General features: G+C 41.6%; 1 protein-coding gene across 2 annotated transcripts in view; it reads left to right on the top strand.

Moving 5' to 3' along the window:
* The window catches only part of LOC114673426 (uncharacterized), a 450,214-nt gene that overhangs the window by 65,961 nt on the left and 357,802 nt on the right, over positions 1–26,451 (top strand). For both annotated transcript variants that reach the window (XR_013408015.1, XR_013408016.1), the window contains one exon: positions 3,800–3,935. The gene's annotated coding sequence lies outside the window, so the exon portion shown is untranslated. The remainder of the gene's footprint in view (positions 1–3,799; positions 3,936–26,451) is intronic.

The raw sequence follows: 26,451 nt of genomic DNA, 5'->3' as shown, positions 1-26,451 counted from the left end.
GGGTTTCACCATGTTTTCCATGTGGTCCTGAACTCCGGGACTCCAGTGATCCACCCACCTTGGCCTCTGAAAGTGCTGGGATTACAGGCATGATCCACTACGACTGGCCCCCAGGCCTCTGGTACTTCTGACCACTGGCTATAAACCGGGGTGCTCATGACCCCCTTCCTCAGGTTCAGTCATTTGCTAGAATGACTCATAGAACTGAGGGGACCACTTTACTTACTATTGCTGTTTTATTACAAAGGATGTCTTAAAGTATGTAGAGGAACATCCAGATGAGGATATACGAAGGGTTGGGAAGGGTCCAGAGTACAGGAGCTTCTGTCTACGTTGTTGGAGTGCACTACTATTCTGGCATGAAGATGTGTTCTTGTTCACCAACCTGGAAACTCTCTGAACCCCATAGTTCAGGGCTTTTAATGGCGGCTTCATCACATAGGTATGACCTATTATTAACTCAGTCTCCCCTTCCTAGAAGAGGAGAGGTGGGGCTGGAAGTTTCAAGCTTCTGATTGTGGCTTGGTCTTTCTGGTGACCAACTCCCATCCAGGAACCCACCAAGAGTTGCCTCATTAGAACAAAAGACACTCCTACCACCCAGGAAATTCCAAAGGATTAAGATCTCTGTCAGGAACCAAGGTCAAAGATCAAAATGAGAACAAAAGCCGCACCTAGCACCCCTATTGCTCAGGAAATTACAAGGGTTTTAGGATCTTTGTGGCAGGAACTGGGGAGGAAGACCAAAATATACTTATTTCTTAATAAAAATCACAATATCACAATGTGAGATCAAGGTTGAAGTTTATCATTAGCCATTAAGGAAATAACCACAATGAGATATCACAACACTATAAGAATAGATGCAATGAAAAAGACTCACCATACTGACTGTGGATAAAAGTTTAGAGGAACTGGAACCCTCATGCACTCCTCGTGAAAAATGTAAAATGGTACACCTACTTTGGTAAACAATTTGGTAGTGTCTTCAAAAGTTAAACATATACTTACCATATGATAGCCACTTCACTTCTAGGTGTCTAAAGAACTGAAAGCATATATCCCTACAGAGACTTGGACACAAATGTTTATAGCTGCTCGATTTATAAAAGCCCCAAACTTGAAATAACTCAAATGTCCATCCATAGGAAAACAGATAAATAAATTGTGTCATCTCCATACAATGGAATACTACTAAGCAATGACATAGATAAATCTCAAAATAATTATGGTGCATGAAAGGATACAAATACTGTATAAATCCATTTATATAAAAATTCTAGAAAATGCAAACTAATCATTAGAAACTGTTAGATACGAGTTCTAAATTTCTTTTCAGAGAATTAATATGTCAGTATGTTCAATACTTTTAAACTTAACTTCCTCATAAAGCAACCTTTTTCGATTTCGTACTCCACCCTGACTCGATCACCTGCTCCACCCTAACTCATTCCAATCACCTGCTCCACCCTGACTCATTCAGTTACCTGCTACCTGCTCTGCCCTGACTCATTCTCCACCCTGCATAGCCATTTTTCCCCCCACCAAAGCACTCACCCCGTCATTCTCTTTAAATTAGCCAATCGTAATTAGTTTAGCCTGTGCAGTCTAACCCTAGCCAATAAGGGAACGACACAGCAGCAGGGGCCAGCGCGTCAGGGATAAGAACCCCTTCCCTTCCCTTGTCCAAGTGTGCGCTCACCATTGCTCCATCTGTAAGAGCGCACCTTTCTATAGAAGCACCTTGCCTTGCTGAGAATTAAAATTTTATATTCAAGTGCTATTTCTTTTGCAGCCCCGAAACTTTATATATAACAGTAACAGAAAGCAGATGGGTGGTTGCATAGAGATGGGGGTGAGGAAAACATGGCATGATTATGAAGAAGCAGGAGGAGAGTTTGTGGGGTTATGGATAATTTCAATGAGAATGGGTGATGGTTTCACAGGAGCATACATGTATAAAGACGTATCAAATTATATACCTAAACATGTACAGTTTATTGTATATCAATTATACCTCACTAAAGCTTCTAATATTGGTGTAAATATCCACCAATGTTAAAAAAAAAAAAAAAAAAAAAAGAAAAGGATTACAAGGCCCCGGTGAGGTGATGTTATAGGACCAAGAGGTTCGTATGCCCACTGCACAGTAACAGGCTTATCACACTGAGACAGCAGAGATGCAGCAGAGAAAGAGTTTAATGAAATGATCGCAGATTGCTGAGTGAGGACATGAGAAGTGAACCTCAAATTCATCTCCTCAAGGAGTTCTGGGCTGGGGTTTTTAAAGGGATCATGGAGGGCAAGGGGCTGGAAAATTGGGTTTGTTGATTGGTCGGGGCAAGGGAGATGAAATCATCAGGATGTGGAAACTCCATTCTTTGGTGAGTCAGCTTCTCTTGGGGTTGCTCGGACCAATAGAGTCTGTGGGGTTCTTCAGACCAGCTGATGCAGTAGTTTCATCAGTGCCTAACACCTGAAAGAATGTCTCAAAGGGAAAACTTAATGTTTCATGATGTTCAAGTTGCTATCTTTAGAAGATTTAGGGGAACTGTAATCTTGTAACAGGGTCTGCATGATTCTAGGACAGCAAACACCAAGTAACCATAGTTTTAGGAAGCAGGTCAGAGAGTAAGTTGACTTAATGATTCATGTTAAGTGTGCTGCAAACTTGGTTTATTTTTGTTTCTCTCCCTCCCTTCTGCCCTGATTAATCTTATAAAGCTTATAGGGTGGTTTCAGTAATGCCCAGGAAACTAAATTGATAGCTGTAATCTGTTCTAGAAATGTACATTGTCATTATTATCTATACCACATAGACTAGGAAAGTTTCCTGCAAGGGAACTAAACACAGTTTCTGAGTGTCCTTAGACTTTAATTTTCCCAACCCTGCCCAGTGGAAAATGTCAAATGTCAAACTATAACACCCACCACTGGCCTGATTGCGTGAGGAAATCCAGACCCTTGAGGCTTTCTTTCAGGGCTTGACCTATCCCAGACCCTCATCCCTGTCCCTCACTCTCAACAAACGACAACATGGTGCCTCAAAGTGCACGGTCTTGCCTTCAACCAGAATAGGAGTTCTCAGCCTGGTTGTATGTGGGAATTCACTGGGGAGCTCTTGGGAAATGCTGATGCTTTGGTCCCATACCTGGAAATTCCTATCCAGTTGATGTATATTTTTAAAGCTGTCTGGATGGTTCTGAAGTGCAGCTGGGGTTGAGAAGCACTGAGGTGGAGCCTGGACCCTCTTCCCTCACCTGCCCCACCCCTGTGGCCAGGTCAGCTTGGCTCCTCTGCATCTCAAACTTTCTGTTCAGCTAGTGATGGAAAGCAGTCCAGTAGAACTGGGTATGATAGTAATAGTAATTGACATTCAAATAGCATTTGGTCTTTTCCCAAAGGGCTTCCATGGGCATTTTCTCATTGAGTCTCATGGGTAACTTGAGAAATAAGACAGGATGATTTTACTAATAACACTTAATTGCCCTTTTCCTAATTCATTGTAAGTGCAGTAAATGGTCATTTTAGAATATTTTAAGGAAAAAAATGCTGAAATCTATGAAGAGAAAAAAAAATCTATAATCCAATCTCTCAGAGAAAACCAGTATTAACATTTGGTTCCTTTTAATGAAGATACAATATATACACTTACTTTTTTAAAAACAACATTGGCACAAGCTGTACCAGTTGTTTGTAACCTGGTTTTTTTTTTTTTCTTCCCCTTTTAATACATTGTAATCATTTCCCCATATTGTTTTTCCTTTTTCTTTTCTTTTTTTTTTTTTTTTTGAAACAGTCTTCCTCCGTCACCCAGGCTGGAGTACGGTGGCCCAGTCTTGGCTCACTGCAACCTCTCCCTACCGAGTTCAAGAGATTCTTGTGCATCAGCCTCCCGAGTAGCTGAGACTATAGGCACGCACCACCATGACCAGGTAAATTTTTGTATTTTTAGTAGAGATGGAGTCTTGCTATGTTGGCCAGGCTGGTCTTGAACTCCTGACCTGAAGTGATCTGCCCACCTCGGCCTCCCAAAGTGCTGGGATTATGGGCATGAGCCACTGTACCTGGCCCATTTCCCCATATTCTTAAATATGCTTTGAGAATAATATTCTTATTTTCTAATACATTACGTGGAAACATCATGATTTTTTTAACCAATTTCCTAATGTTTAGCAGCTTGTTTCCATGTTTTCTGTATGAAAAATAACCATACCCTTTTGTGAAGTAACTAGAGCTCTCTAGTTGGGGATATAAATTCATACAACTATGTTAGAAAACGTTTGACAGTATCTACTAATGTGGAATGTGTGCATACCCTATGACTCAGCAGTTCTCCTCTCAGGTGTGTACCCATAACAATGTGTACATATGTTCAACAAAAGACAGGTGCAAGAGTTTTCACAGTGGCACTGACTTTGGCCCTAACTGGAGGCAACATAAATACCCATCAACAATAGAAGGAATAAGTTAACTGTGGCATATTCATGCAATGGAATACAATGTAGCAATGAAAATTAACTAACTACAGTGACATGTAACAATATGGGTGACTCTCCCAAACATCACTGAGTGAGAAAAGGGATACACAAAGAATATATACAAAGGCAGGCACCATTAATCCATCCTCTTAGAAATTAGGGTAGGGGTTACCCCCTGGGGAATGGGGCAACAAGGGGCTCTGGGTTTCCTTCTTGATTTGGAGATTCAACTGAACGTGTTCACTTTATGAAAACTCATTGAGCCATACATTTATGACTTGTATTTTTTTCTGTATGTTTATTTCAATAAAGTCAACTAAAATCTCACTAGATTCTTATACATAAACTTTTTTGTTGTTGTTGTGGCTCTGTCACCCAGACTGGAGTGCAGTGGTGCAATCTTAGCTCATGGCAACCTCCACCTCTCAGGCTCAAGCAATCCTCCTACCTCAGCCTCCTGGGTAGTTGGGACTATAGGCACATGCCACCATACCTGGCTAAGTGTTTGTATTTGTTTGTAGAGATGGGGTTTCACCATGTTGACCAGGCTGGTCTCAAGCTCCTGGGCTCAAGCGATCTACCTGCCTTAGTTTCCCAAAGTACTGGGACTACAGGTGTGAGCCACTGTGCCTGACCGTCATAAACTTTCAAGACAACTATTGTTGCCTTGTCCTTTGTCTGGTGAAAACGTGGCTTTGAGAATTCTATGGGCTGACTTGTGTGTTCCCAAAGTTCATATATTGAAAGTCTCATCCCCTGTGGCTCAGAATGTGACTGTGTTTGGAAATAGAACCTGGGAGGAGGTAATTAAGTTAATATTGGGTCATTAGGGTCCGCCCTAGTTTCAAAGGACACAGACACACATAGAGAAAAGGATGACTGTGTGAAAACACAGTGAGAAGGTGGCCACCTCCAAATCAAAGAGGAAGATCTCTGAAGAAACCTAATCTGCTGACACCTGGATCTCGGAATTCCAGTCTCCAGGATCGTGAGAAAATAAATTTCTGTTGTTTACGTCATCTCCTCTGTGGTATTTTGTAATGGTAGCCCTAGAAAACCCACAAAAATTGAGGAAATTTTGTTCAACATTGCACATGGAATAAGCAGCTGAGCAGGACTTGGATATCCGCCATCTGACTTCCAATTTTATAGTCTTGCCACTGCCCCCGGTGTTTTCTCTTTCCGGAGAAATTGATGGTGGTGCCATGAGGCAGCAAAGGAGAGCGCCATCTCCATGGACCAGCCACTGCTCTGAAGAGGACATGTGTGGCCAGATGTGGTGGCTCACACCTGTAATCCCAGCAGTTTGGGAGGCCGAGGCGGGTGCCTCACCTGAGGTCAGGAGTTTGAGCCTGACCAACATGGAGAAACCCCATCTCTACTAAAAATACAAAATAGGCTGGGCATGGTGGTGCATGCCTGTAATTCCGGCTCTCGGGAGGCTGAGGCAGGAGAATTGCTTCAACCTGGGAGGCAGAGGTTGTGGTGAGCTGAGATCGTGCCATTGCACTTCAGCCTGAGGCAACAAGAGTGAAACTCCATCTCAAAAAAAAAAAAAAAAAAAGAAAAAAGAAAAAAGAAAATAAAAAAGGACATGTGTATGAGGACCCAGGCCACTTTATAAAAACAAATCAAAGCATCCTTTCCTTTGCTTGCTGGAGTGTGATGGGTGTGATAACTGTCATATTCAGAGAAGAAGACTAGCTGGAGAAAGAAAATTTCTTTTCCCCAAAACTTACAACTTTTCAGTGAGCAGCAATGCTTAGTAATTAATTATCACTGGTTGTTACAAGTCATGCCAGTTTTCTGAAACATCCTGGGAAATGTCTGTGGGTGATAGTAATGCTATTTCCTGTTCGTCTTGTTACTTCCATCCTCACAGATTTGGACTTCTGGGAGCTGAAATATTTTGTTTTTACATTTATCTGTTCCCAGTGATATTATAATGTTCTCAGTTTAAGGGCTTATCATACTAGGGCTTCCTCTGGATGTTAAAACATCTGTTTCTAACTCTCGAAGAGAAAGGAAAAACACCCAACTTATTTGACTTTTAATTATAAATATAATAAAATAAAATGCATGTGGACCAGACCACCTTCTGGAATTCTCCTGATAAACAAGTGGATTAAAGGGATGTGAAAGAGATTTGGAGTACAAGCAAGGAAAGTTATCCCTTGAGGTCTTAATTTATTCTACTTTGGAGGATGTATTCAATTTTCTTTCAGTTCAGCAGTTGGTTGAGAACCTATTCCTTGTGGGATATCATATCACAAACAGCATGGAGGAAGGAGTCTTTTCTGTTACAAATGTATGAGTTTGTATGGATAAGTAGATAAGTGACTCCACCTCTGATTTACACAGTTTACTGCCTTCAGAGAGTTTTCAGGATGTGACATAGGAAGGAAGAACCCAGGAGGGGACTGGTGGGTTTCCTGAGTTGAGAAGACAGACTGCTGAAAGGTTTCCAGGCAGACCGTGGCAGCTAGAGTTCAGAGGGCAGAGCACAAGACATGAGGTTGCTGCACAGAAAGAGAACTCCAGAGACCTACAGAGGATCCTGCTTGAGGATTCAGGTGAGTGTGGACCGGTATATGCAAATGAGGAAATCTACCTGAAGCTAGGGAAAGAACCATCCAAGAGGATTAGAGAAAACAATGCACGGTGCTCACATAGGGCCAGGAATAATGACTGTTTACACCAGCCAGACTGGAAAAAAATCCATGACACATGGGGCATTAGGTAGAGTACTGAGACTATCAGTAGTGGAATCATTAGCTGCAGATTGAGCATTGCTTGGGTTCTGTCTAACAAATCTTACAAGCAAGACCTAAAAAGATAAATCTTCTAGATACCATAACTGTATATCAGAATAACATATAAGAATATTTATAGAAATACAAAAATACCCAGCAACATTATAACATTCACAATGCCAAGTATCCAATAAAAATTACCAAGCATGAAAAGAAGCAGTAAAATTCAAAATGAGAATAAAAAGCACACTTATTTTTGTTAAGATTAAGTGCAAAGTTGACACATATCATCCAGAACTGATATAGATGCTAAAATTAGCAGATAAGAATATTAAAATGGTTATTATAATTTTATTCAATACATTGAAAAAGATAATTACAGACGTGAAATATATAAAATCTCTAAATCAAAATTCTTGAGATGCAAACTATAATATCTGAGATGACAAGTACAGCAGATAGAATTTATGGTAGATTACACATCACAAAAGTAAAGATGAGAAACTTGGAGGCATAGACATAGAAACTATCCAAAATGAAACACAGAGAGAAAATAGACTGAAAAAAAGAGCCCCAGTGTACTGTAGAAGAATGGCTAAAAGTTTTCTAAATTTGATGAAAACTATAAACTCCACAGATCCAAAGTTCAATGAACCCAAAGAACAAGACATACAATAAAAACTACAAGTTAGATTATAGTTGCTCAAAATTAATGAGAAAGAATACATCTTAACAGCAGCCAGAGAAAAAAGACACATCACATACACAAGGACAAAGATAAGGATGGCAGAAGATATCTTCTTGGAAATTATTAAAATGAGAAGATAGTGGAGCAATATCTTTAAAGTACTAAAAGGAAGAAACAAACCTGTCAACCTAGAATTCTATACTCCAGAAAAATCTCTTTAAAAAATCAAGGCAAAGAAAAGACCTTTTCATATATGCAAGAGTTGAAACAATTAATTGCCAGCATATTCACATTATAAGAAAATTTAAAACAAGATTTTCAAGCAGAGAAAAATAATATCAAATGGAAGTCTGGTTCTACACAGAGGAATAAATAGCACCAGAAATTGACAAGGACAAAGATGTACGATTTTTCTTCTGATTGTTATTGAAATATCTTTAAAAGATAATTTGCATCTTAAACAAAAATAACAATGTAGTGTGGATTTTATTACATACATAAAATTAAAATGTATGACAGCAAATTAGAACACAAGTGAAAGAAAGAAAATAATAAAGATCAGAATGGAAATCAGTGAAGTGGAAAACAGAAAAACGATAGCAAAAAGCAATGAAACCAAAAGCTGGTTTTTTGAGATAATAAATAAATTGATATACCTATAATCAGGCTGATCTTGAAAAAAAGAAAGAAGACACTTATTACCAATATCAAGAATGAGAAAGATGACATCACTAGAGATATTAACAGAATAACAAGGAAATATATAAACAACTTTAGGCCAATAAATTCGACAACTTAATTGAAATGAGAAAACTCCTTGAAAGCCAGAAATTACCAGGCCTGGCATGGTGGCTCATACCTGTAATCCCAGCACTTTGGGAAGCTGAAGTGGGTAGATCACCTCAGGTCAGGAGTTCAAGACTAGCCTGGCCAACATGGTGAAACCCCATCTCTACTAAAAATACAAAAATTAGCCAGGTGTGGTGGCGGTGGGCACCTGTAATTTCAGCTACTTGGGAGGCTGAGGCAGGAGAATAACTTGAACCTGGGAGGTGAAGGTTGTAGTGAGCTGAGATTACGCCATTGCACTCCGGCCTGGGCAACAGGAGCAAAACTACGTCTAACAAAAAAAAAAAAAAAAAAAAAAAAAAAAAAGCAGAAATTACCAAAGCCCACTCCAGAAGAAATAGATAATCTGCATGGCCATATTAAATTTGTAGTTTAGAAGTCTTCCTATAAGGAAAACTTTGTTGGAAATTCTTCCAAACGTTTAAATAAGCAATAATACCAATTCTACATAACAAATCTCTTCTAGAATATTGAAGTGAAAGAAATATATGCTAACTCATTCAATGAGACTAGCATTATCCAGATACCAAACCCAAGAAGATATCACAAGAAAAAAAGCTATAAAACAAAAAATCAGTCATGCAGATAGATGCAAAACATTTAAATCAAATTTTAGCAAATCTAATCCAACAATGTATAAAAGGGATAATACATCAGGGCCCAAGAATGCTGGCTTAACATTAAAAAAAAATCAATCAATTTAATTCACCATATTAAAAAACTAAAAAGGCAAAACCACATTATCATCTCAATAGGTATAGGAAAAAAGTACAGGATACAATCCAAATCCAGTGTGGAAAAATGCTCTTGATAAACTAAGAGTAGAATGGAACTTCCTCAACCAGATAAAAAGCATCTACAGAAACCAATAGATAATGTTATACAAAATTAACTTAAAATAGACTAGAGATCTCAATATAAGGTCTGAAACAATGGAACACCTAGAAGAAAACATGGGAGAAACCGTAGCTGACCTCAGAACGGGGAAAAAAAACCACAAGAATTGTCCAGCTGGAATGATGCTGCCATCTTTGGAAAAGTAAAGATTGGCGGTAGTGAAGGCAGTGAAACAAACAAGAGTTTCTTGTGCTGCCCCTCCACAGAGGCCCTTGAAAACTCAATATTTTTTCTTTGTACTCTGTACTTAATAGTCCTTGTAAACCGTAGCATGTCTTTATCAAGGTACAACAGCCAATGTAGGTTAAATTTCAAGGGAACCAATCCTTGTCAACGACTGCAGGGACTGTGGTAGTACACAATGTGCAGAGAATATGACCCACTGGAGGTACTGTACCTGGACAACAGGCTGTACACGTGCAGCACAGCAGGGCCTTTATACCTGAAGTAGGACAGGGTCTGACATTTGGATTTCAGTGCGTTGTCCATCACAGGCAAGGCCAACAGTTCAACACAGTATATGTGGGGGAAGTGGAGCCTGTGTGAAGAACACATATTTTATATCATACTATGTGCCAGGCACTATTAGGCACTTGATATCTACTAGCTATTCATATAGGATCCAGTGTCATAGGTATTATTATTTTCATGTTAAGCTCATGGAAGTTACATAATTTGTCCAAGGTCAACAACTGCTAACAGCTGGTGCTAAGGGTTGTCTTATCATTGTGGTTCTACGTTTTAAAAATCTTTTCCATTTTATCAACTGTCTCCATAAGACCAGGTTCGCTAGGTTGCAAAGAATGGTATGCATATCCCTCTAGGACGTGAGGAGCATGGGCCCAGAAAAACTCTATCTCTTTATGAAGGCAGCTGTTAAAAAGCCTTGGCAAATCCCCAGCCTCCTAAGTTTTGGGGGTGAGGCCATATATCTGCCACAATGGGATACCTGGAATGTATTCTGTATGAGTGTTTCTTAGCAAAAAGATGTAAGGGTGACCCCATCTTTGGCCTTGAAACAAAAGAGATTTATGAGCAAATATGGTGTTGGTGTTGATTTCAATTGGACTCAGCATCACAAGGCTGGGTAGAGGTGATGAAAAACAACAAATCATGGTGCTACAGAAGAATTTTGTGACTCTTTCGGGCAATTCATTTCTAATGGCAGCTTATCTACTGAATAGATTTTCAATACTGATGGAAATAGTCTCGTCTGGCATTGCTTGCAAAGTCAATTCTGACACATGTGGAGAAGAAGTAAATCAAAACGCTGTGATTTTAAGCAGAGGGGCGAGCCATTCCTGCTGTGATAATATTCCAGATTCCCATAAAATAATACCTTTGGCTAAAATTTTCATTGTCCTAGAGCTTTCAAAGCGGTCACACGTTGCCTAGTTGTTTTTATATGAAAGTATAAGCTAACGCATAAGTAGATGAAAATATTTTTCCTCCTTACTGGTTTTAGTATCTCATAGTATGTCCAGAGAAACATTTTTAAAGGGCCCTTACTATCTTTTGTTTGTTTATTTGTTTGGGTTTTTTTGTTTGTTTGTTTTTTTGAGATGGAGTCTTACTCTGTTACCCAGGCTGGAGTGCAAGGGCATGATCTCGGCTCACTGCAACCTCTGCCTCCTGGGTTCAAGCGATTCTCCTGCCTCAGCCTCCCAAGTAGCTGGGACTACAGGCATGTGCCACCACGCCGGCTAATTTTTTGTATTTTCAGTAGAGATGAGGTTTCACTGTGTTAGCTAGGATGATCTTGATCTCCTGACTTCATGATCCGCCCGCTTCTGCCTTCCAATGTGCTGGGATTTTAGGTGTGAGCCACTGCACCCGGCTGGGCCCTTAGTTTTTTTAAAAAACATTTTTTAAATCAAGGCTTTCAAAAATAAGCAGAGATTATCCTTATCCAGATTTTCTTCATTTATCTCCTTTTTTTTCCTCATTGATGAATATCTTTACCTCTATCTACTTGAAAGATCTTTTGCAGTGAAAATCACTTTAGATCCTTTTAACAAAGGTCTTTGGTGATTATAATAAGCTTAACACTCTCGTGAGATATTTAAAGCTCTGTTCAATGTAGATTCAGCCTCCCTTGTAGCTCCCAATATGCTCCTACAAGAATTCTATGTCATAGACCATTTCAGCTACTTACAGTCCCTGAATACATACTGAAAATTTCTGGCACTGCTTATGCCATGCTTTCTGGCTGGAATGCCTTCCTTCATCCCATTTCTGGCAGGGAAAGTTGTACTCTTTGGGCAGACCCTGACTCTCTGTTCATCTAATGGCTAGACTACAGTTAGACTACATTTCCCAGCCTCCCTTACAGTTAGGTGTGGGTGTAATTGATTTGTACCACTTCCAGGTCTTACCTGTAGAAACTCACCACATTCATTCTTCACTTGCTCACTTCCTTTGTCCATAAACTGTGCATAAACTGCAGGCAAATATCATGACAACTAAGCTATGCATTTCAAATATTGATGATGGCAGAATCACCATCCGTTTTGTCCCTAAAAGATGGAGTAGCACAGAGCCTCTCTATGATTTTGAAGTTTTTATGCATTAGAAAAAATTACTTTTGACAACCAGTTTGCTAGGGCTTCTTTAAATGCTTGTATTCCTACAGTTCCCTCCTTGGCTGCTGTTCTACTCACTCTGTGTATTCCCCTTGTCGGATGCTGCCTTTCCCCTGGTTTTAGTTTCATTGAGAGGCCACCCCAGCCTCTCTGCCTGCTGCTAATATGTCACCGTTTGCATGGATAATTTTGTCAGCCTCCTAACTGCTTTCCCAGCCTGTAATATATCCCTAACAGTGACGGCCATCATCTGTCATAAAGCCCCATGTGGTGTGTGGCCACCCCTCTCCATTCCCAACATGTGTTTATTTAATGTGCCATTGCTATAGCAGAGTCCAGTCTCCTCTGTGTGGCTCTCCTACTGGCCCTGCCTTCCTCTCCCATCTCCCGTCTTGCTCCCATTCTCTTGTACTCTTTGTTTTAATCAAACTGAATTACTTTGCTTGGCTGTGCTGTCCCTCATTGCAGGTCTCTGTATGTGCTACATTTATTCAGCATGGGCTGTACTTCCTCTTCCGGGAAGCCTTCCTTGACCTCCACTCTCACTCAGGCTGGGTTAGGAGTCCTCTTCAATGCTGGAGCATCACCCTGTATCTCCTTTACCATACTCCTTAGTACACTTACTTGTAACTACTGTTTAATTTCTCTACCTCTCAAATGAAGATGGTATTATGGTCTAAATTGTGTTCCCCCACCACCAAATTCCTATGTTGAAGTCCCAATCTTCAGAAACTCAGAATGTTACAGAATCTGTAGATAAGGTCTTCCAAGTGGTGATTAAGTTCATATGAAGCCCTTAGGATGGGGCCCTAATCCAAGAGGACTGGTATCCTTATAAGAAGAGGGAGAGGTACCAGGGGTAGGTGTGCACAGAAAAAAGAGCACGGGAGGACATAGCAAGAAGGTGGTCATCTGCAAGCCAATGAGATGCCCCAGAGAAACCAACCTGCTGTCATCTAGATCTTGGACTTCCAGCCTCCAGAATGGTGAGAAAATAAATTTCTATTGTTTCAGCCACCCAGTCTGTGGCGTTTATTATGGCAACCCATGCAAACTAATACAGACGGTGAGCAATTTGAGGAAAAGGTCGCCTTGTTTCTCTTGGGATCCTTATCATAAGCCCCAAGCCTGTCATATAGTAAAGACAAAATACATGTTTATGACATCTCTCAACTGATTAATTCATTGATTGATCAATAAATAAACAAATTTGACATGATAAGTAAATAAGATACGGTTTTGAGGAAGTTACTTTGATATGGTAAATTGGAACCCTATTATGCAAGAACTTGTAAATCACAGATGCTCAGGAAAAATTTGTTGGTTGGAGAATGATAGGGTCATATCACAGCACTGTTTTGTATTTATAGAAGCTTTTCTCTAAGACAAACATGGCTCTGGATTCTATTAATACGTCCCTGTGTGAGCTGCAGTGAAAAGCACTAATCATTGGAATTTTTCTGGGGAGGGACCTGAGGTGAGGGAGGCGACACACAGCTTGCCCAGAACCTGAGTGAGCCACTGGCCCAGCTGGAATGGAGGGGAATGCCAAAGTGTTCCTGCTGGCTGGCAGAGTGCCGCGTCCTACAGCCAATGCCTGTAGATAATCCTCACAAAGCTCTCATAAGATGACTTGGCCATACTTGCTCCAGAATGACAATAGCACCTGGAAGGCACATTCAGGGATTACGCAATGGAGGTCAAGAAATGGCAGATTTGAGGAGAAAGGAAAGATCAGCTCATCAGAGTTTACATAACAGCAAACAACAGGACACAAAGGGAAGGCAGGACCAATCAGACATCCAATGTTTCCTATCCACAAATGTGACAGTATCTGAAAACTGAAAACTTCTGAATGGTAAGTAGAAAAGCTTGTTTTTTTTTTTTTTTTTGTTGTTGTTTTTTGTTTGTTTGTTTTAAACATATGTGGCACATTTGGGCAAACCTGAGCGAGGAACAGTCTTGGTCAGAAGGGAGCAGGTTCACCGTTGTCACATTCTTCGAAGGATTTCACTGGATGGGAAGTGGCTGGATTTGGCTGGGGCTGTGGTTTAACAGGCACACATGCACACACAAATAAGCACACAGGAAGTTGGAGGCTGCTTGTGTGGCTCCAGAAGTACAGTGTGCCAGGACTTCCAGAGAGAAGGAGACCCCCCTCTGGACTGAAAAAAGGGTCATGCAGCAGCCTACTAAACCCACAGAGTTCAGGTCATTGAACCAGCCCACACCTGTGCACACTGGTGACAAGCACTGGTCATTAGCCTCAGTAGTGATGAGAGAACACTGTAGAATAATGTGCTCAGGGAAAGAATGCAGGTAGACTCAAGCCAGTGGTGAATGTGTTGATAGTCACGGTGGTTGCTATGGATAGGGATCAGGAGACGAGGTTAAATTTCAGTTGTTAGGAGCAGATATCATCTGCAGTAAACAAAGAGGGCTTGCTAGGAAACAGGGCAGTGGTTCACAGCCAGCACATGTTGCTGTTGATTCGTGGAGCTGTGGGCTCGCTGGACTTGGGAGGGTCCTGAGACCAGATTAGGTGATGCTGTCACTTGTATTCATTCACTTGACCAATATTTATTGAATGCTTTAATGCATGGATCAACAACTGCACTAGTTGGTGAAAATTAAACAGTAAAAACAGTAAAAATAGGAAACCTTGTCTCCTGATCTAGCCTAGTGGAAGATATAGGGAAAATGAAGAGGCCATTGCAGAACAGCATCCTCCAGGCTCCTAAGGGGGCAGCAAGCTGGGCAATGAGAGCTCACGTGGGCCTGATGGGCAGATGCTCTCCTCACTCTCTAAAGGAAGTGAGACCCACAGGGAGATATGAAGGATGAGAGGAACTGAGCCGGGGGGGAAAAAGGAGGGCTAAAGAGTTTACTGCAAGAGGAGACAACGGCTGTACGGTGGCTCAGAAGAGTCAATAGTTCTGAAAGGCTGGAATATTCAGTGGTGGAAACAAGGCAGAAATAACCTGGCCAGGTACTGGTGAGGCTTGTTTCTCCTGGTGGTGAGGACGATGAGCTGGCAGGCTGGGCCTGTGGGGCTGATGTTCAGAACACAGAGCAAGGCAGGAGGCAAAGACTGGGGAATCACTCACATGCAGCTATTAATCGAAGGCCTGAGAGTGAATAAATCCCGCCCCTGCCCCCCACCCCCCGGAGAGTGTCTGGGATGAGAAGTGAAATCCCAAGAAACCCTGACATTTAAGGAATGGGCAGAGTCCCAGGAGCACCCAATGCCAACTGAGGCAGAGAGCTGGGAAGAAAACCATGAGTGGTGGCAGTGAGGGTCAGCAGGTTTTAAGAACAAGGCCATGATTGACACTGGAAATGGGGCTGAGAAATCAAGTAAAACCAAAACAGAGAAAAGGGTCTACTCAGCACCCTGGGATGGCAGGTGACCTTGGTCAGAGGCTTCCTGATGATTCAGACATGGGGAGGGGAGTAGAGGACTGAGTAGGAGGTAAGAAAACAGTGTGGCCAGCTTTTCTAAGCCCTTTGGCATGATGGCAAGACAGAGATGGGTTGGAACTGGAAGACGCTGGTACGGAAGCATATTTTTAAGATGTAAGAGGTGAGAGTATATTTGAATCTTACTGAGGGCCATGGAAGGCTAGAATATTTCAGCAGAGGTAGGGGTGGCTTCCTCTGTTTAGGTTTGCTGTGGCTTCTGAGAAGAGCAGGTGGAAGATGTGTCCTACATTATGGCAAGCTCAGAACCCGATTTGATGTGTGCGGGGGTAAGGGACTGAGCTCTGGGAGCAGACGGTGGGGGCTGAGTCCTGCCACTTCCATATCCTGGCTGTGCGATCTTCAGCATGCCACTTAATCTCTCTGAGCCTCAGCTTCTTTATCTGCAACAATACAACCTACGTCGTAAAGCTATTTTAAAAATCAAATGCAATGGTGTACATAAAGCTGTCAGCGCAGTGCCTGGTGAACGTGCATCTTTGTCTAGCTTTCTTATTAGTCATTCCACGTCAGAAGGATGGCTGCATGTCTGTAGCCTGTCCATTCAGTAAAGATGCTGGAGGCCTCCTCCAGGTGTTTGCCTCTATCGTGAGCAGGATGAGGGATCATTGTCTGCACTCTAAGGTCTCTTTCCCAGTCCCAGATGCAGTGTGCAGCTCCCTGTTGATCTCTGGGATGTCAAGGTTGTATTTGCTGCATGGAGAGCCTCTGGCAGAGCCCAGCTGCTGGCAACACACCTACAAGATACAGTGTAGCAGGGCTGGGTGACACACCTTAGGGGAAACCCAGCTTCATGACTCTTTGTGGGAAGCTCAGCCTCCTTTTTTTTTCGTTTTTGTTTTCTGCAGGCAGGAATGTGCTTTCTGCAGGCAGGATGGAGCTCCTGGAACACTATATGCTACTTCTGAGATTTCTTCTTTGTTTTTGAACATCACCACCATGTCTAGTGTGATGTAAAGAGATTCCTCGTTTTCTAAACCAGATACTAGGTTTCTTTCTCTTTTGCTCCCTGCTCTCTAATTCCTTCCAGTGGAGACCCTGGCTGTCTTTTCCCCCCCTCCCATTAGAGTTCAGGGGGCTTTTCCCTACTGGAATCACAGACTCTGGGATGGAGCTGGGGGATTTGTAGATAATCTAGTGACCCGACAGGAAAACGAAACTCAGGTCACACAGCAAGTAACTGAGTGGCCAGTCCAGGACTCAAAACTCAGGCCTCCTGACTCCTGGCCCAGTGCTGTTTTCAAAGCATCCTTCCATAAACCATGAGGATTTTAGCAATCCATCCATCTCTCTGCAGCCTCCCTGAATGTTACTAATATTAATACACTCATCTGATACACCTTGCACACCTCCTGTGAGGCAGGTCTTTTCTAGGCACTGGGGACTTATCAGCAAACCAGAAATAAATCCCTGCTCTTAAGGGTCTTATGGTTGAGTGATGGGAGACATAATAAACACAATAAACAAACAAATGACAGATTTTCCACAATGTCTCTCCAGGGAACATTTTCTCAACAGAATGCTTCTTGTTTTTTTAAAGCCCAAGCTCCATAAATGTATATGCCTTTCTATACAATGCTTTTGAGTCAAGGATTATATAGAAAACCGTGTATATTTATGACCACCTAGCTCAGTACAACATTTCAACGAAATGATTTGCAGAAATAGTCTTGAGTCCCATTCTAAATACCGTACAATTTCTTGAAAGGCATGTTGAGTGTCGGCATGGGGTGTGTGTTTTGGTGGTGGTTAGAACTAAGAGGGGAGCCACTGCAGGTTGTCAAGCAACTGTTTGTTGCAAACATGAATTTTTTGGTGACCAGGAAGCCATGCTTGAGGCATTTTACATTCTAACATGAAAGTTCATTATTTATATACAGATAGATAGGTGTTTTGCTGTATATTAGTTACATTTAAAAATTCGATTGGGAGTCTTGGGTGGTGGATGTGAAACATTGTAGCTTTTCCCAGGTAAAGTCATGGGAAAGACTCTGGGTTAGAGTTTTTGTGCAGAATATTGATTTTCAAGAATCTCTTCTTGATGTTAAATATGTGGTTGGAAGGTGAGAGGTGTTAGAAAATACTAGACCTGAATTTGTTCAGAGTCTCCTGGCAATGCCTGGTTGAGACTGGTCTCAGCCTTAGTGTCCCCGTGGGTGACAGGTCCCTTTTGTGGGGGGAGCTAGCACAGGAAACGGCTGTAGAGTCGGATATATTTAGGTGGGCACCCTGGCTATGAACATGTCCTTCCCTTGGCTCAGTGATGATGACTGTGACCACTTGCAAAATAACTTCAACAGGAAATGCAAAGGATTCTCTCATTGAGTTCAATGTGAGTCACTTGCCAGGAGAGGTGGCTCGATTCCATGGGCCTTTTCTTTTTTTTGAATGGTAACTATGGAATGGTAGGAAGTGTCCTACAAAGGATTTCCTTTGGTCATTGTTTTTTTTTTTTTTTTTTTTTTTTTGCTTAGGAAAAATATGTTATGGGGGAGGGATAAGAATCTCCCCCCCTTTGTGAGTTCTGTGATTCAGAGTTTAAAAGGCCAGTGACAGGATCTGGGTCACAGCCTTGATTTCCTTCTTGTGTGAGATCTCGTGCTTCATACGTCTGTCCCTTTAAATATTGGGACTGGTGCTCCATATTCTGTCTCATGTTTATACTTGGTCACATGGGTGAAAGGTGGTTTCCTTGAAGCTAGACTCTGTGCTAGGGGAAATACTATGCATTGGAATAAACAAATCCTAAATTTTAGCTTGTAGAGTTAAAAGGTCACTTCTTCCTACCTCCTTCCTAAGCAGAAGAACCGCCCCCTCCCCGCCCTCTCCCAGTGACAGCGGTGAGGCCAGTGTGCTCCCAGCCTATCTGATCGTGTGTGGGTGTGTTTGCCAGGTTTTCCAGAGACAGAACCAACGGCATGTGTGTATGTATAGAAAGAGATTTATTTTGAAGAACTGACTCACAGGATTCTGGAGGCTGGCAAGTCCAAAGTCTGCAGGATGAAGACCCAGGAGCAGCCGATGCTGCGGTTCAAGTCTGCAGGCCGCCTGCTGACAGAGTTCCTTTTTGCTCATTAGTCCTTTGTTTTATTCAGGCCTGCAAATGATTGGATGAGGCCCTCCCACATTAGACAGGGTGATGTGCTTTACTCAAAGTCCACCCATTTAAATATAAGTCTCATCCAAAAATCCCCCCCACAGAAACATCCAGTATAATGTTAACAAGGTAGCTGGGCCCCACAGCCCAACCAAATTGACATAAAATTAGCCATCACGGTGGGGTTCAACAACTAAAATATTATATGTACTAATGTTCAGCAACTAAACCACACACACACACGTGCGCGCACACACACACACACACGAATTGGACTCCCCCTCTGTGGAAGGAAAGGAAGGGCAGGCCTTGAGTGAGGACAGCCTCTTCTCGCTCCTTTCCACCTAGGATGGGCAAGGGCTCTGGCACCTGGGCTATGGCTGATTAAGAGCAGCCTTGGCTACAGAGACTTTAAAAGCTGGTGGTAGCCAGTTGCAGCCTGCCTGCAGCCCTAGGTTTGTGTAGGGAAGAAAGGCAAATAGCAGATGTGTGAGTATGAAGAGCACGTGTGCACATACGCACACACATACGCGTGGGAGGCAGAGTAACAGAATGGTTGGTGGTGCACAGAGTATATGGGGTATGGAGCCGCACCGCCTGGTTGGAATTCCGGCTTATGCCAGACTTGCTGTGTAACTGTGAGCAAGTGACTTAACCTCTCTGTGCTCCGTTCCTTCATCAAAATAGGGAAGGAATTCATACATCCTAGGCTGTGAGGATTAAATGAGGTAGTAGCTGTACAGTGCCTGTAAGATTGCCTGACACATAAGTCCTGGACAATATCAATTCTCATTATTATCCTGATCATGTACACAGTGCTCATCAACTGTCTGTGTTCACATATTACACATGGTTATTGGTAAGCAAAGGCAACCTATACTTCTGGCAAATACACATACAGTGGGAATTTTATGCCAAAACCTTTCTAATGTATGCTTGCAGGGGCCGTGCTGGATATTGTTTCATAAAAAGATATTTTTTGGTACTTTATTAACAAAATTCAATTGGGTAGAATCCAGGTCATATTCACTCTAAATTAAATTAATGTTTTCTTTTCTTTTTAAAGTCAGCAGCGTTACAGCAAGACGCTTGCATGGCATTGGAGTAAATATAGCATTTTGGGCTTGTGAGGATCACTTTCAGCCAGACAGCCTTTCTGCTGGGGAGGGGGGAGTGCAGGAGGTCTCGCCCTTGGTTGTCACACACTCAGTGAGCATGTCGCTAGCCACCTGAGGCTCAGGTGTGCCTGAGGCTGCCGGAGCTGGCGCGGATAATGACAGCTGGTGGGCTTCAGTGTGAGCTGGCTCCTTCTCTCTGATAAATGGCTCCACAGATGCTGCCAGCTTCATGCTCAATTAATCTCAGCTGAATTGATCATCCAGTTATAAAGAAAACCATTAGCAATAAAGCAAAACTTCCCAAAGAGCTTTTATGGGGAGGAGGAAAGGAAGTGAATTGGTGTTTGTTTTTTTTTAATTTTTTTTTTTTAAAGAAATTAAGATGATGAACTGTGTTTGAAAGAACCCATCGCCAGCCTTCTCTCTACCCAGCTGACTCAACCCTAAGGGGGTGGGATAATAAGTAATTTTTTTCTCCACCTAGTTATCTCAAGAATCTTTGCAAGAAAATTTTGTTTTTAAATAAGCAAGCACACATAAAGCTTAGCATGTGCCAGAATTTATTTTAAGCTGAGGAACTTTACATATACTGTATCAGCTCATTTAGCTTTCTGACAATATGGTGAGGCAGCCATTTTACAGATGAGGAAATTGGAAAGAGATGAAGTCACTTGGCCTGGACCACAAGTGGCTGAGCTGAGATCCACACCCTGTGCTCTGGGCCGTTTGCTGAATGAGTTCTGTGACTGTATAGCCAGCAGGGCAGATTCCTAGTGGGCCAGTCCTCTTCCCTGCCTCACCTTTAAGTCAGGTGCTCATTGCCTTATTCCTAAAAACTCACATTCATATTTGTAACACCACATGCACGTTCTTTGAAAAGGTAACATTGTCATGCAATACATGTTTATGTTAGGGAAAAAGAGCAACAACGGAAAATGCTGAGAAGGAAACAGAAGAAGATATTAATTACTTGTATTCCTCCATCTATGATTACCCTTGTTAACATTTTGGTATAGTTCCTTCTAGGTTTTTTTTTTTTTTTTGTATGACATCCTTTCCTTTCAAGCAGTAATGAACTTATACAATGCGTAGTATTTTGTAGCTTGTTTTTTTTTTTTTTCACCTAGCAGCAGAGTGTAAATGCCTTTCCATTTAAATATAAATACATTGCTATGACATTGTTTTTAGTTTGTAAAAAGTATTCCACCATATGGATATGCTACAATTTACTCAACTAATCCTTTTTGTTTTGGACAACTGTTTCCAAATTTTGAAATTAGAAATAATGCTATTATGCAAGTAACCGGTAAGTGTATGAGATAGTGCTTATGTTAATTAGCTTGATTTAGCCATTCCACAATGTGTACGTAGTCCAAAACATCATGTTTTAACAATACAATTCTTGTCAATTAAAACTATAAATAAATAAATAAAATAGGGCTACTGTGAACATTCTTGTAGCATAATCCATATGTATATTAAAAATCTTTAAATTAAATTATTAGTGGCATTAATTCTTAGTAACTATAAATTCCTATTAGTTCAAAAGATTTATTTAAAAATCACTACCAGTTTTCCTTTCAAGATACTTTCCTATTAATGGAAATAATCATTGGGATCAGTAGTAACTTCTATATTTTTCATATACATGAATCTTGATTTCATTAAAATTGTATGAATCCAACATTAAAACTGTTGTGCATCATTTTTTAATTTTTTAGGAGCTAATATATGAACAAAACATTAGGAAAATGACATATTCTTGTAAACTCTCAGGAGGCTTCCTTGGGAGTCCTCATTGGTCTCTGTTTCCTAATCTTGTTGAAGATTTAGGACTGCTATTCCACTTTGGGGCAATCCCTCTGTACTTCCTTTGGCTCAGGCACTCAATTTGCCTCTTTCCTGAAATCTTTCCTCAGCTTCCTGCCTGGGTTTCCATCTCCTGGAACTTCCCTTCTCTAAATCCATTTGCACTTTGCTATCACAGTTAGCAAACATGCCAGTCTGAAATTGCTCAGATACCTAAAACCTTTTGTCATTAAAAATGGAAAGATTAGAGTAAAACCAGAGATTAGTGTGAGCATCAAGGTATTAACCTTCATCAACCTCCTACTGCTCTAGACTGCACACTCTGTCCAAGCTTAAGCCAGGGCCTTGCGTTGGGCTTTGTCTATCAATAGATAGAAAGAGCTCTCCTCTACTGCTGGGGGCGCTTCCAAACCTCTTTCTGGGAGATTTGGTCTAGGCCCCAGGCAGTGGGGGTGCCTCAGGCCACTTACTCTTCTGGACCAAGGGCTGAGATTCTGCTATCAGCAGTCTTTTTTCTCCATCCCCCTGCCTCCCCACAACCAGGGTTGGCCAGTCTGAGCCCAGGTGCATGTTTTCAGTGTGTCTGTAGAAAATTGTCTTCTTCCTTTAAAGAGGTCTTTAACTGGGGAAACATAAACGGTAGGAATTTACAGCCAGCTCAAGGGACAGAATGACACTTTGCTTTCTCACAAAAAAGGCACTTGTGAGGGGTTTTAACATGTTAATAGAGTACGGATGGAACTGGGCTTGAAAAAAGATTAATTGAGCTCTCAGAGTATCTCTTAAGGTTGTTGGTGTCTTTGGAGAGTGTGTAGCTTATCATAACTTTGCATATTTTACATTGTTTTATCCAAAAAAGTAATCATTCTCTTTCCTTCCCTTTGAAGGCCACTATATATGCCTGTGTATACAGAAGTTATAGATAACACCAAAATGCTTCAGTTGTTTGGTCCAAAGGGCTGCACTTACTATGTGGAAGCAATTGAACAGAAAGATGGAGACGTGGATTAAGTGAAGAATGTCTCAGGCAGTTCAATGGAAATGACAAACAGTGCTCATATATTATATGGAGATATAGGCCCAATGACCTGGTTCTTTAACTGGCATATTTTTATAAAAATCTCTTTAATTCGCCTGATGCTTAAGTGTATACAACACTGCTATTTACCTAACCTCATTTTAACTCAGGGAAATGGATTCGGAGATGTTAAGTGGCTGGCCCAAAGTCACATTCTCTAAGTGGTCAGGGTTAGACCTATGACTTTGGATCTAAGCCTTTCCACTCATATGCAAGTGTCATTTGATAAGAGAGATTTCCGTGCCATCATTTTCATTGCCTGTATATGTGGATTTATTTCATTTTATGGAGCTTCCAGCTAAAATGTTGAGATTAAGTTTTCAGTGTGAGCCTCCAAACTCCACCCTGCCTAGTGCAGGTATCTTCAGGGAAAGGGGAGAAATGGTCTATAAGCTTAGGCTTAGGCTGTGGGGAAGTGGGCCAGTGGTAGTGTGGGACAGGGGTGGTCCTCATCCTCACTGGTGTTGGGGTGCAAAGTGCAAATGTTAGGGGTTGTTTTCCTCAGCATCCCCCAAAACTGTTCTTGTGGGGCTGCTGGATGTCCACTGAGTAAGTGGTTGTCCACACTAGAGAGCTTGGGTTTGGACTCATGAAAGGGACCATTTGGGAGGGTCCACAGGAGATGGGAGAGATAATGGAACCAATTTTTTCTATGGTGCCATTGGGTGATAGTTCTTATCTTTAGTAGTCAGGTAACTCCTTGTTTCAGGACAAAGTAGCAACACTTTTACAGTGTTATTTGATGTGCAGGTACTGCAATTTCCTGAGAATGTATTTTAAACTTCTTTTCTTTACTATCAATATCTGGGTTTCTTTCTAGATTGGTTTAGAATGTAAAAAAAAAAAAAAAAAAAAAAAAAAAAAACAAAAAGTGACATTGAGGAACAGGTCAACCTTAAAGGTGTCTACAGTTGTTGTAAATACTGCTTGGCAAAGGTTATAGACAATCTTAGAGATGAGCAAAAGTCAGGAAAATCAGGTTTCTTGACTACTGTGACTGACCCTGCAAAGAGGCTCCATACGGGAAGGTGGAGCTGAACAAGGGGTCGAGGAAGCACTGTATCTTCTGGTTTTTCTTTTCCACATCTTTTCTTGGTTGGCTTTCATGAAACCACCTGTACTGAGGGAAATTCAAGGAGGAGCAAAGGGAGTGGCAAAATGAATTGAGTTCTGTAGAGTGGATGGGAAGCCTCAAGGTGTGTAGGTCAAAGTGCTCTTTGAAATGGAGATTTCTAACTTTGCTCTGTCTCACACTTTTTTACTGTCTTTTCTTCCCTTTGCATGAGGCAAGAACCTGGATTTTTCTATAAATGATAGTGGAGAAAAATATTTCCTTTCCTTATTTTTCACTGATTGAATTAGACTCTTTGGACAAGATTTAAGCTTAATGTACACCTGATTCATGTAAATTCAAACCATAAATCTGCCTAACAACCAGCTATTGGTCATCCTCTCCCTTTCCACATTCTCCATGTTAAGATCTCTGAAGAATCATTTCTTAACATAATGATGATGGCATACCTATGGGTGCTGCTAATAATACTACTTTTGAAAGCTGGGACTATGGGATTGGTGACTGTTGTAAGGTCACCAGAATAGTCGAATAGTGAGCTGGAGTCTCTATCTACTGATTGCCCTTTGTTCTTTGATAGGAGGGAGGTGAGATCCTGAATGGGGATTCTAGATAGGAAAGGTAGGTGATTGTCAAGAAAGGTGCTGTCTGGAGACTGAGGGTGAAAAGGGAAACTGCCTTTGCAAAATAATGACAGTAAGAGAAATCTGACATGGTTGCTTCTAACCTCTAATATGTCCTTGGTAATTCCTGGGTCTAGACAAAGCTAACTTTTGGACAAATTTAGTTTATAGTTTAATCTTAAAGCAAGGATGATAATAGCCCTTCCCAAAACTAAACCACCTTTGTAAAACTAATGAAGGTCCACAAGGTTAGGATTATGAGAGAAATCTGAATTCTGCTGAGATGTAGGCATAGTTAAATGATAACCAGCCATAGTTCTGGAGATCACAAGATTTGTAACTTCCTCAATTAATCTGGTGAATAACATCACTACTGTGGAACCTAAGATTGGTCTTTTGTGATGTCTTTTCAGACTTTTGCATTTCTGCTGATTGGCTGACTCCACCCAGACCTGCGATTTATGACTCAACTGGTCCTGTGGCCTGAGTGGACTCAGTGCACAAGAATCATTTTCCATACCATCATGATGGCATTCCCAGCCAATCAGCAGCACCCATTCCCTAGTCCCCTGCCCACTAAACTATCCTTGAAAATCCTAACCTCCATCGGTTCAGGGAGGCTGATTTGAGTAAAAACTCCACCTCCTGTGTGGCTGGCCAGCCTCGCCTCAGTTAAATTCTTTCTTCACTGCAACGCTATGGTCCCAATGAATTGGTTTTGTCTGTGCAGCAGGCAGGAAGAAACATTGGGCAATTACAAATTCAGGGGCTCATCCGAGATCTGTCATTTTAGGTGCCTACCCACAGGTTGTCAGCCCTGCACCAGTATGACAGACTTGGAGGTGAGTTCTGGTGGCCACTTATTTTTCTTTGGAATTGATGGCCATCCCTGGTGCTGCCCCTGACCATGGGGCACTGTCAACCCATAATGCTTAGGACTAATTCATAGAGAAACGGTTCCTTGAAATACGTCTTTAAACTGATCTGGTGAGTATTTTAAGTGCAACCAACACTTCCTTCTCCCAATTGCTTTGGCTCTTTTGGGAATATTGATTCTGTGCCTTCAGGGATCTCTGCTGCCTCTCCCTAAACAGTAGAAAGAGTCTTGGTTTGGGGATATTTCTCCCCATTAGATGGAGAATAGGAGGTTAGTTTGGAAGAATACTCTTCTGGTCTGGAAACTGGTTTAGAATCTTGGTTTGGAAGACCTTTCTGTTTGTCTTTACCTCATTGTTTGTGTTTGTATGTATGGAGAGGATTCCCTGAAGGAATTACTGACAGAAGTCCAGCAGGCTTTCCTAGTTTGGTCAGTCACATTCAGTGGACCCTCAAGGTGACTGTCTACTCTTTCATCTTTCCTGGAGACCACCCATTGAAACTCCTGGTTGGAGATCATACCAACCCAACTTTGAGTGGATCAAAGATGACAGGGGCCAGCAGGGGCAAGTCGGAGCCTTGCCAGGTGGATCCTTGGGTGATAAACATGGTGATTAGTGTCTGTGTTTTGTTGCGTGTATTTCGTTGTGTGTATTTTGCTCCTATCAGAATGAGAAGTGTTAATTCAGTCCCCTCACGCAGTCTGTTGGACGGCATCTCACAAAACTGAGAGGTTTTGCCTATGGTTCCACAAAACAGAAAAGGATGATTTTCTTTCATAATGCAGCTTGGCCTCTGCAGCTATGGTGCCATTAAAAGCCAAGCCAATCTACTCTTCTGGAAGCCATGCAGAGAGAGGAAACCCAGAAACCTGGCAAGTTGGCAAAGGGTAAGAATTTCTTACCATCCAGGTATTTGGCCTCTCTCTCTCTCTGGGCAAACTCATTGAGTGAATGGTAAAAATCACTGTTTGTCTCCTCTGCAAAATTCTGATTAACAGGAAAAAGGATTTGTGAGAAGTGTCTTAGGCTGCAGCAAATCTGTGGTA

Source organism: Macaca mulatta, chromosome 17 (assembly GCF_049350105.2).
Source record: "Macaca mulatta isolate MMU2019108-1 chromosome 17, T2T-MMU8v2.0, whole genome shotgun sequence".
NCBI classification, from domain to species: domain Eukaryota; kingdom Metazoa; phylum Chordata; class Mammalia; order Primates; family Cercopithecidae; genus Macaca; species Macaca mulatta.
The sequence above is the reverse complement of the archived record's forward strand: the minus strand, read 5'-3'. Positions and strand labels throughout refer to the sequence as shown.